Source organism: Trachemys scripta, chromosome 4 (assembly GCF_013100865.1).
Source record: "Trachemys scripta elegans isolate TJP31775 chromosome 4, CAS_Tse_1.0, whole genome shotgun sequence".
Lineage (NCBI taxonomy): Eukaryota > Metazoa > Chordata > Testudines > Emydidae > Trachemys > Trachemys scripta.
Window position 1 is genome coordinate 131,552,437 of NC_048301.1, and position 11,976 is coordinate 131,564,412.

Consider the following 11,976-nt stretch of genomic DNA (forward strand, 5'->3'; position numbering starts at 1 on the left):
GCAGCTTCATGTAGACTTTGTACAGCAGAGGTGACAGGACTGATCCCCTTCTGGCCTGTGTAGCTATGTGATTTTATTAACTCCTGCGAGGTCCTGCAGATGTACTAGCAACGCCTTGTCATGAGCATTGTCAAAGGCCACTGGATGATCCAGCATTATCACCAGAAATTTCTGACCTCTGTCCATAGCCTGTTGATTGTCATGATTCGTGCCATTTCCGTACTAGGTTCATGGGCTCTTTGGGATGAAGGAACTTGGAGATGCCAGATTGCTGTTGGAGTTGCCCTTCCCACCAGTCCCTCAAGGGGTTGTCCCAGAGACACAGGAGGACACCATGCATGATGGTGGATTGTTCTGTGGACTCTACTTTGCGTAAGTCAGAAACTTCAACCATAACAACAACAAAAATCTATTTAAAACAAAACCACCAACCCCCTCCCCAAATAAAACCCCCAACCAGACAATGGGCTACTCTACTTCTCTTTGAAATTTCACAAACATTTCAATTTAAAGTGACTTTTTGCTTGCATTCAATTAAAAAAAAATCCCATATTTTTGCAGGAACTTACTGTGATGGCCTATAGTGCTGCTATCGAAAACTGGGTTGCAGCTCCAGTTTCACAAGGTATTTAGCACATGTCTAACTTTAAGTACACGGGTAGTCATATGGAAACCAATGGGACTGCATGCGTGCTTAATATTTCCACATGCACATTAATACACGTTGCTGAATCGAGCACTGTGAGCTCACAGGTAGGGTTGGCACACACAACCAAGTGCAGTTTTAGGGCTGGTCTACACAGAGCACTAATATGAATGCGTGGGGGCGGGGGGAGGAGGGTGATTTTTAAAGTGCACTGCATTGTGCATTAGTTGATCCATGTATTACCTGCCGGTGCACACTAAATGTTCCCAAATGCACTTAAATATAGTACAAGCCATTCATCCAGTACAATCACTAACTGTTCACATGATTCCCCCAACAAGAGTCTGGATCTTCTCTTTGCCATTCTGCAGATCTTGGTTAAGTCCTTACAGAATCTATTTCTGTTCTCTGTTCCTGGCACGTTTTCCTTTCTTTGAATTTTCTTCAGAACGTTCACGCTTTAGCCCCATTTCCATTGTATCATCCATGTCATCTAGGGAGGGGGAGAAAAAGGAAAAGCATAAAACTACTGCACAAAAGCAGCTTTGTGGGTAGAGCACTGGAAAGGGACTCAAGAGACCTGAGTTTTATTTTTCAGCTCTGCCACTGACTTGCAGGGGGACCTTGGGCAAGTCACTTCCCCACACCTCCGCAAATTTCAAGTGGCTAAAGCAGGACACAGCACCACTCAGGTTTGGCCCGTCTGCCCCTCCATAGATGGAGACAGAGGGACAGCTGGACCAAACCTGAGTGGCGCTGCAACCCTATGTGCCAGGTCACAATGCCACATAATTTGGGGTCCTAAGGCAAACTGTAATTCCCCCCGGCAGCCTTGAATGCGGTAAATGTTCACTTCAGCTGGTACAGGGAGAATTTGGGAGGTCAAAGCAGGATAGACCTGGGACTGTTGGGAGGTCTGCTTCCCCCTCTCGGTGCCTTAGTTTCCCCATCTGTAAAATGGGGATAATGATACTGATCTCCTTTGCAAAGTGCTTTGAAATTTACTTAAAGTGCTATATAAGAGCTAGGTATTATTATTATTTCTATGGCTCTATCAGATGTGATGTTCAGTGATGATTGCTGGCAGGTAAAATTACAGAGCACACGTACAAACATCTTAAATTGGCAGGCAATATGAACGATCTGGGAGCCAGGAACTCTATAGTTTCACTGCTGGCTCTGACACTGACAAGCCACTTCTATCTGTAATAGGAATAATAGTACTTGCCTACATCACAAGGTTGATGGGGGGATTAACTGATGAATGTATAGTTCTGACTGTGAGGCGCTAACGGCTAATATGCATTCATCTTGGCATGGTAATGTGCAGGAATGGGAATGATTTGTTCCATCTGAACATACAAATTAATAAGGAGATGCTTAGAACTATCAATCACTGTATATTTGATTTATGGACTATCTACATTGATCACTGGAGGACACTCAGATCTAATGATACAGTTGTAGCTGTATTTCTGGGTGGGAGTCCCCTTGTGCAGCATAAGACCTGGTCCCATCACTTAAATTCTATTTCAAGGGCTTACATGGGCCTTGAGTGGTGTTTGGGGTGGCACAGTGGATAATAAAACTTTCTGTGAGTTCAGGCTAATTCAAACTAGTTGGGTTTTCATCTATATTCTACAGAGAAGCAGCACAATCAATGAAGCTGTAATTTCGGTGGTCATTCAAAGCCCTTTCTCTCCCTACTTTGTCAGCAATGGAATCAAAGATACACCTCCTTTCATTGTATTCACTTTGAAATGCACTCTGACACCCTAAGGCCTGGTCCCCACTAAGCCCCCACTTCGGACTAAGGTACGCAAATTCAGCTACGTTAATAACGTAGCTGAATTCGAAGTACCTTAGTCCAAACTTACCGCAGGTCCAGACGCAGCAGGAAGGCTCCCTCGTCGATGCCGCGTACTCCTCTCGGCGAGCTGGAGTACCGGCGTCGACGGCGAGCACTTCCAGGATCGATCCCAGAACATCGATTGCCTGCCGCCGGACCCTCCGGTAACTGAAGACATACCCTTAGTTGGAATGAATACTATTCACTCCCACTGAGCTTAATGGGACACGTCTTCTGAGTAAGTACTACTTAACATGACCAAAGAATGTGGAATTTGGCCTAGGGGAAATAATATGAAAGAAGCCACCTATTTCACACCACTGTATTTAGCCAATGACTTCTAGAGAGGGTTTTTGTTTGTGTGTATGGGAGAAGGGATAGGGGAGAGAGAGGGCTTTTTGAAAGATCTTGTTTCACAGCCTATAAACCAGTTCTCTGTGAAATTTCTCAAATACATTCAGGTACTGACAGCACCTTTCAGTTTTCTATTACTATGGGATGCATACAATTACCCAAGAAAAAAGAATATGGAGAAATTTCTGTGTGGAATCATCTTCAGAAAAGATGACCAAGGAGAGATACCTTTGATCAAAAACTTTTATTTCCCTGTTCCAATTGTTCATTCACTAGGTATTTATACTTTATCAGCTGTCTTACAGCTTTACACATCTCTATACTATGTGCAGTCTCAGGTTTGTTGTGTAAGATCTCCAATAACATTTGATTCCCTTTGATACACATTTGTTTCTAGAGTCACAATTTTTTATCAGATCTCAAAAGAAATTGAGGAAATGTTATGCTTTAAAGGCCCTGATCCTGCACTTGGATCTGCGCAAGCAGACCCCCGTGCCCATATACAGCTCAACTGAAAGGAGTACCCAGAGAAGTTTCCCAGATACTTTTTGTGGTTCAGATTTCTTTATCCAATATCAGATTTGAAGCATAAGCACCACATTTACTTACATCAAGTGCATTTCTCAAAATATTTTAGGTCAGATCCTCAGCAAATGTCAATCAAGGGAGCTCCATTTCAAAGGAGCTATGCAGATTTACATCTTTCACTAAATCTCACTAGTTAAGTGTGGTATATTCTGATCTATGAACGTAAACCCCATAGTTATAGTATTAAGAAAAAAATTATTAGGAAGAAAAAATTGAGGCTTGAGTTGCAGGAAGGAATTAGAATAATTTGATTTAAAATTTTCACCTTCTATTTCTTGAATCTGAATGGTGTGGGGCACAAGGGGTTTCAGAAGATCTCTCAGACATGCCTACACAATGTCTGCTCTGACTCCTTGATTCATTATATATGGAGTTAATCCATTTTAGCAAAGAAGAGAAAAGATTAATATAGTTAGTGTTGTAAGACAGCAACTCCACTCGACTCTGTCAAAGGCTTTTCTGTAACCATCTCTTTTTCATAACTTTCTCAAAAGACAGGTTTCAGAGTAGCAGCCGTGTTAGTCTGTATCCGCAAAAAGAACAGGAGTACTTGTGGCACCTTAGAGACTAACAAATTTATTAGAGCATAAGCTTTCGTGGAAGTGGGCTGTAGAACACGAAAGCTTATGCTCTAATAAATTTGTTAGTCTCTAAGGTGCCACAAGTACTCCTGTTCTTTTTTCTCAAAAGCGTTTCCTCTAGGCTAAAATCTTTACGTGTGGTTAGCTCAAAGGTGATTTACCACACTTGATCAGATCAATGCTATATATAGTCCTGTATCCCACCTGCTGTCATACTGGACCAATTCAATGGAACATCTAATCTAGTACAACGTCTGACAGGTTTTTGGGGGATGCCCAGTATTTGTGGGGCACAGAGCTCAGCTCTGAGGGGGCACACCAGAAGGCAAATGGCAGATCTTCTGTCCTCCTCACTTGTTGAGTTTGCATAAATGGTTGCCGAGCCCCCTGTAGCCATTAGCTTAGAATAACCTACTCAGAGGCACTGATATCACAAGGAGCTGATCAGCTGAGTAAGAGGAGGCCATTTTTGCAGTCCATTTTCAGACCAGAGCAACAATTTAAGATACCTAATATAAAATTGTCCCATCTTGCTGAATGGTAAATTACGAAGTCTGAATTTGTCTATTTGCAGCCAAGAGGTAAAAGAATTTCTCTTAGCTCAGAGATATTCCAGCTGAGCCATCAGAAAGCCAAATTTCTACTTTGGTAAAATCTCACTTTGTATTAAGGGCAGAGTAGGCCTATGGCACAAATTATATGCCAAACATAAATATAAACAAGGAAGTTTATGAATTTCCACAGCAATAGGAAATTAATTCCCTAGTAAACCTGGCATGGGAGGGCAAAGTTTTATCTAACGGCAGGAGTTCATACCTAGAATAAATATGATATTTTTAATGATCTGAAACAAAAATGCTGAACAGCTTTATAACTGTACAGTCAATGAAAAAGCTTCATGTTCAGCATCTTTCACTAAAGGCTCCTTAGTTTCACTGCAGCCCCTTGAAACACATGTCTTTAAAAGCAGATGTACTCAGCAATTCTATTAGGTTTAACACTAACAACTAACAATAAGACCTTGACATCAATATGACACACACTCAGGACCAGGCATGGGTTCTAGAAGGAGTCCAGTAAGTTATGATTTCAAACAAACTCAGGCTGATATTTGAGAGAAGCATTTCATTCTGACATCATATAGCGTTTTTCACAAGATTACAATACAATTATGCAAGAAATGTAAAATTTGAGCCCTGTATCTTTTTCATTCTATATCATCCAAAATCCATGACCTTTGGGAAGGAATCTGCTCAGTCATACTCCAGATGTTTCAGTCCACAATCCCTTATGAACTCGAGGTCTCTTTAGGGTGTAATAAGCCAAGAAGTCTAACTAAATCACATATTAAAAGTACATCATGCTCCTTTGTTTTTCCCAAAGCAAAATGGATACTTAATATACCACGTCTGGAAATCTGGATGGTTCTGAATAACCCTAGTGAACACTCAGTTTATGCCAACTAACCATTTCGTTTTTACATTCCTCAGCAAATGTAACTCTTTCAGTGCCAGTGCACGTACAGCACTTTCTTCTGTTTCCATTCACTCCCACAAAGTTGTAATCCTTTCAATCACAGCATAAATGAACCCATTCCCCCCCCCCCCCCCCCCCATTTCTTTGGGCATAATTTTTTGTTCATTTGAATGAGTGTGTATGTGTGCAACGTATAGAGAAGAAATGAGAACTCCGCATTCCTCATTGTTACCAGACATTTTATACAGAGGTGATTATTTGGTCCACTGGTGACCAGATTTGTAGATCAGTATTTACAGCATGTAATTGGTGGTATGTAATCTATATTGGCTGTACAGATGAAGTATACTGGCTGGTGAGATTGTAGTTCGGTGTAAGAGGCATACTGGATTCAAACTGGATTCTCTAGAGACCAGCAGGCAAAGAAAGGACTTTGGGGTAAATAGCCTGAGTTTAAACTGACTCAAGGCCTGTTTTCTGAACCAGCAAATGGACAGGACCATCTTTTCCAAAGGAGGCCCCAGTTCTTCTGGGGAAGGGTTGGAAGGACTTGACCTACTCATGAAGGTTCTTGTTCTGAGCCAAGATGGTTATTAACTTTGACCGCAGAAAACCCCTTGGTGGAGTCTGAAGGACTGATCATCTGCCAGAGCCCTAGTTGGAGTGGTCTCTGGTAAGCTTGTTAGCATGGGTGTGGGTTCTTTTACTGTTTTTAATGTGATTTCTCTATAATGCTTTAGCAGAAAGAGCTGTGCTGTAAGTTAACTGTATTACACTGTTTATAGCCTCTGAGGAGAGAAGTAAAGCAGGCCTGCTTAGGCAGTCTGACTTTGTTGGGGAATTCGCACTGTAGGCTGAGAGCTGTGCAGCCTGGAAATTCCCAGGTCAGAAGGGAGAGTGGCACATGTCTCCGCCCAAGAGAGGTATTGGCTGGGGATCCAGGAGCCTAAGAGTGGGTGACGTGGCTGGACCACAGAGTGGGAATACAGGTGCATTTTCCCTGAACTGTGACAATCTATAATTCGTTGTGTCCTTCTAAGGAGGTGTGGAGGAGCATTAAGTGCACCTTGCTGAATCGAGCACTGTAAGCACAAAGGTAGGTTTAGAGTACATGGCCAGGTGCAGATTTAGAAACCCATTTGCAAATCTCTCTTAAATGTCTTACATATCGGGCAGCCCTGATGGATATATATAAAATGTGGAGTGCGGATCATGGTCTGATACAAGTTAATGATTGCAGATGCAGATCCGCATTTTTGTATCTGCGCAGGCTCTAATGATCAGTTATCAGCACAATTCCAATCACACCGAAAGAGCACACTAATTCACAACCATGGCTAGTGCTTGTATTGCAATCACACTGAATGTGCAGTCTCTTAGCTTATCTTACCTCTTGTGAGCTGTGCTGTTCCCTACTGTTCTTCTCTGACCTGTTTCATAAGCTGCAGATTATGGTCACTGGCTTCCTTGCGGTTTATCATAGGGAGTGGATAATCTTGACCTGACAGAAAATATGGGCAGGCATTTCTACAAATGTGATTTATTTAAACACTATCTTTTCAAAAGGATTTGCACCTGAAATTAAAGTATTCATGCCTTTTTATTTTTTACTTTTCAACTGGATACAAAATGGTAAGCCTGGAAAGCTGGGAATTAAATTCACCCCTGTACCAAGGGTGTATGCACCTCTTCAGTCTGCGTTTTCTGCTAGTCTCTGCATGAGGGCGAGATAATAAGATAACCAGAAATAAGAAAATCTTAGTGTGACCCAAGAGCTTCTTGATGCCAAGTGGCAAGGGGATTACAGAAATATCCTGATTCTCGGTATGTACATTCTGGTTCACCAATAAATGTTGTGTGAGATCTTAAATGAAAGCCGGGGTAAGGATAAGGATATTATATAAGGAGTTATATATATATATATATATCTCCTGAAAATATGTTTTAAAGTCTGTATCAAGGCAGAGTTGACAAACAGGTTTTCTGTCAGACAAGGGATGTTTCTCTGTTGAAATGTACTTTAAGTATTGTCTCACTCACAATGGGTCTCCCATCACCTGTCTAAGCTGAACACAGATGAAGGATTGTAAGAATTTCAGAAAGGAACTAACAGAAACACAGCAGAGGAATATCTTGAGATGCATATCAAGGATTCACTGGACTTTATCTGGGAAACAAAAAAGACAGCTCATTATCCTACTCCAAGGAAGTAAATGGGCAGTATGTTTACATTAATGAAAATGGGATCACAACTAACCTCCATTGAAATGCTGCCCCCGTGACTTTAACTTTTCAGGAGGGAGGTAAACATTTTTAGACAGGAGGTTAGCCTGGTAAGTTTAGTCTCTAGAAAGTACACAATGATTTTGTTTTATACATAACTTTTTGTTTCCATTATCCTTACTCACTATCTCTTGAATCTTGAGTCTTTGGTAGTACACGTATCCTTGTTTGCACTATCAGTGTATCTCAGTGCTGTGATATTGAGCCAGGTGCTGATCCAGTGTTGAATCACACAAGCTGGCGTGTGCACTGTTCCCTTGGGGACAGCAGACCTGGTGATTTGGTGAAGTGCTCAGGGGATAAGGGGCAGGACGCTACAGGGGAATGTGTCAAATGGGCCTGGAGACTGGGGGGCGCCTGTTGTTAACCTGCAAGGCAAAGTCAGGGCTGGCATTGCCCAGAAGAGGGTGGTTAGCTGGTGAACAGGCTGGTGATGTCAGGGAGCTGACACCCAGTTAAGCTCCAGCAAGTCTCCTTTATGCTGGAGGCAGAGGTGTAACAAGGTGACTCATAGTCCTGTGTACCACAAGAACCGTCACACTTAGATCTTAGTTCCTCCTGTGTCTCTGACACATCAGGAAGTCCAGTTCCTCCACTAACTATGGTTGCTTGCGAGTTGTGATACTTCCTCCCAGGTGATGCCTGCGCATTCAATATCCTCCGTCACTGTTCTTTCTTGGCTTTCCTTGCTTTTTCCTCCCATGGATACCTAATTCAATGCTTGCTTAGTGTACCTCCCATCTTCCATACGGTATACATGTCCCAACCACCTGAACCTTTTTTCTTTGATGGTATTTTCTAATATGTCCTGTCCAGTTGGCACATTTGCTCTTACATTTGTTATTTTGTCGTTCTATGAAATGTGTAATATCATGCTCAGCCATCTGTGATGGGCAGCCTCCAATCTCCTTTTGTTAGCCACTGTCATTGTCCAATTCTCTGCTCCATACAGCAGCATGCTCAGTACAACTGCATGGTATAATATAATCTTTACTTTGGCATAGAAACCTCTGTTTCACCAGATGTTCATTCTTCCAGAAGTGGTGTTTGCTTTTCCTAGGCTCATATAAATATCTGTATCACAGCCACCTTCAAATGTCATCACACTCCCCAAATAGCAGAACTCTTGAAATGAAATGAAATTAATGGAGATATCCCATCTCCTAGAACTGGAAGGGACCTTGAAAGGTCATCAAGTCCAGCCCCCTGCCTTCACTAGCAGGACCAAGTACTGATTTTGCCCCAGATCCCCAAGTGGCCCCCTCAAGGATTGAACTCACAACCCTGGGTTTAGCAGGCCAATGCTCAAACCACTGAGCTATCCCTCCCCCTCTTCTACCTGTTCAATTTATTTTCCATCCACCTACAGCCTTGCATCTGTTGTCCAGTTTCCTTCCTTCTTCGTTTTCTTTGCATCTACTTTCAATCCACCTGTTGCTGCTTCCTGTTCTAACTCTGATGTAAGGGCAAGCATTCCGGTCCACGTCTTGCTTAGTAAAGCAATGTCGTCGGCAAAGTCAAGGTTGTGTAACTCATCTCTGCTAACCATCTTACACCATCCATAATGCCTTTTGTTGCCTGTTTCATCACCCAGTCTATTGCTAATGGATTAGGGATAACACACTTTTGTTTAACTCCTGTCATAATACTGAACCACTCACCCAGGGCTGTATCCAATCTTACCAAACATCTGCTTCATATAAACTCCTTATTATGTTGATCAGCTTTGTCTGGTATCCCATAGCTTCTAGCAATATTCCACAGGGTCTGTCTGTAGTCACTATTGAATGCGCTCTTAAAGTCAGTAGAGTTGATTAAGATGGGCTTTTGCCAAGCAGTAGCTTTTTTTGATTATCTGTCAAAGACTGAGTATCACTTCACAGAATGATCTCCCTGGATGGAAGTGAGCTAAGAAGTTATTGAGTTAATTAGAATAGTTATATTAAAATATATTTTGAATTTTTAGCCAGGCAAAACCTGCTTAACGAAAACAGGGTTGGTATTTGGGCACCTTTTGGGCAGAGACCATCTTTTTCTTCTGTTTTTGTACAGCACCTAGCACACTGGCACAGTTGCGGCTGCTACTTGAATATTGTGTCCAGTTCTGGTGCCCACGCTGCAAGAAGGATGTTGATAAATTGGAGAGGAGTCACTGAAGAGCCATGAGAGAGATTAAAGGATTAGAAAACATGCATTTTAGTGATTGAGCTTCTGGAGTCTACGTATTTAGTTTAACAAAGAGAAGAGTATGGGGTAACTTGATTTTAGTCTATAGCTACTTAAACAGGGAACAAATATTTAATAATGGGCTCCTCATTCTAGCGGAGAAAGGTACAACACTATCCGATGGCTGGAAGTTGAAGCTAGACAAATTCAGACTGGAAATAAGGTGTACGTTTTAATAGGGAGAGTAATTAACCATTGGAACAATTTACCAAGAGTTGTGGTGGATTCTACGTCACTGACAATTTTAAAATTAAGATGGGATGTTTCTTTGAAAGATCGGCTCTAAGGATTATTTGGGGGGCAGGTCTCTGGCCTGTGCTATGTAGGGGGTCAGACTAGATGATCCCAATGGTCCCTTCTGGCCTTGGAATCTATGAATTGGGGTCCTGATCAATAATTGGGTCTCTAGGTGCTACCTCAGTGCAATTATTACTAATTCCCTTACACTCTTTGAAATCCCAGCCAAGATATCGTGCTGCTATTAGATACATATATAGAGAGTGCCAAATTACCGCTGCTCCAGTGCATGTCTGCTAGGGGTGAGAGAGAAGTTGCAGATAAACTCTTCCCTCTTGCAGCAAGTCCATGTCGGAGGTACTGTTATTTTAGGCTGCAGACACCTGGGCCACTAGTGCCGCTAGTTGTGCTAGTGGCCCTGGAAGAACTATGTCTGGGCAGGACGTTACTTGGATTAAGATAGCAGCCGTGATCTCTCCATAGGTCTCATGCTGTATTGAATGGCCCCTCTGCTGGAGGAGCAACCAAGAAAGGCCCTTGAGGCAGAAATGAGATTTGGAAGCTTGATCCTTTGAGTTTCTTTGTTATCAGCATCATTGTTTTAGGATTCTTTGGCCCAGTGGCTTGCTTAGGAAAGTTCAGAGTGTTGTGTCTGGCATTATAGCTACGTCTATTGATAGGAGAGGGGACCCTTAAAATCAGAGAGAGAGAGTGGACATGTAACAGCTGTTCCTTGTTGAAATTTGACATAGCTGAACTGTTCAGTGACAGAAATCAGTTATGCTTTTGTCTGTGGCTTCCTTACTCAAGCATTCAGAGAGGATGCTGCTGGCATAACCACAGCAGGCTTGCTTGTCACGTATCTATCTTAGGTACTTATATGGCCCCTGTTTCTATAGTATCTCAGTGCTTCACACTCTGCAATGTATGAATCTGCACAACACCCCTGTGAAGTAGGGAATTCTGTCTTCCCCATTGTTCAGATACAGAGTACACAGAAAAGCTAAATGAGTTCCCTAAGGTCACAGAGGAAACCTGTAGAGGAGCAGGGACTTAAACCCACATCTCCCAGTCATAGGCACCTGCCCTAATCACTGGGCTACCCTTCCTCTCCCCGGTTCATGCCTCAAATACAGAGACACAGCAAAACCCTGGCTCCATTGAAGTTAATAGGAGTTTTGCCATTGACTTTCCGGTTTTCAGCCACAATCACAGCACGTTTTCACTGTGCAAAAACCATTACGAATCCCCACAACCCTCCAGCCCCATCCCTCTTTATCCCAGTGTGAAGACACCACAGCGTGATGTATAGCAACATATTCAGAGGTAGGATTGCTGAGTGGTTAGGGTGTTAGCCTGGGACTTGGGAGCAGTAGATTCAGTGCCCAGCTCCACCACAGACCTCCTGTGTGAGCCTGGGCCCTTTGTCTCTCTGGGCCTCAACTCCCCATCTGTAATACAGGGATGACAGCACATCTCTACCTTGCAGCAGCAAAGGAGGATATATTGATCATTGCTTGGCATTCAGAGACTATCGCAATGGGGGCCATGTGAGTACATCTGACAGACAACAGCCTGAGGGACTGCATTAGGTTTGGCACATGGGACAATATTAAGGCACAGCAGACCCTGAAGTCATATTGCAGTGTCAGGGCCGGCTCTAACTTTTTTGCCGCCCCAGGCAAAAAAGAAGAGCACCGCCCCGCCGTAACACCCCCCCCCCCCCCCCCCCCCCC

At 42.9% G+C, this 11,976-nt stretch overlaps 1 pseudogene; it reads right to left on the reverse strand.

The window, feature by feature from the left end:
* Nucleotides 1-1,041: 1,041 nt before the first annotated feature.
* The window catches only part of LOC117876548, a 22,240-nt pseudogene continuing 11,305 nt past the window's right edge, over nt 1,042-11,976 (reverse strand).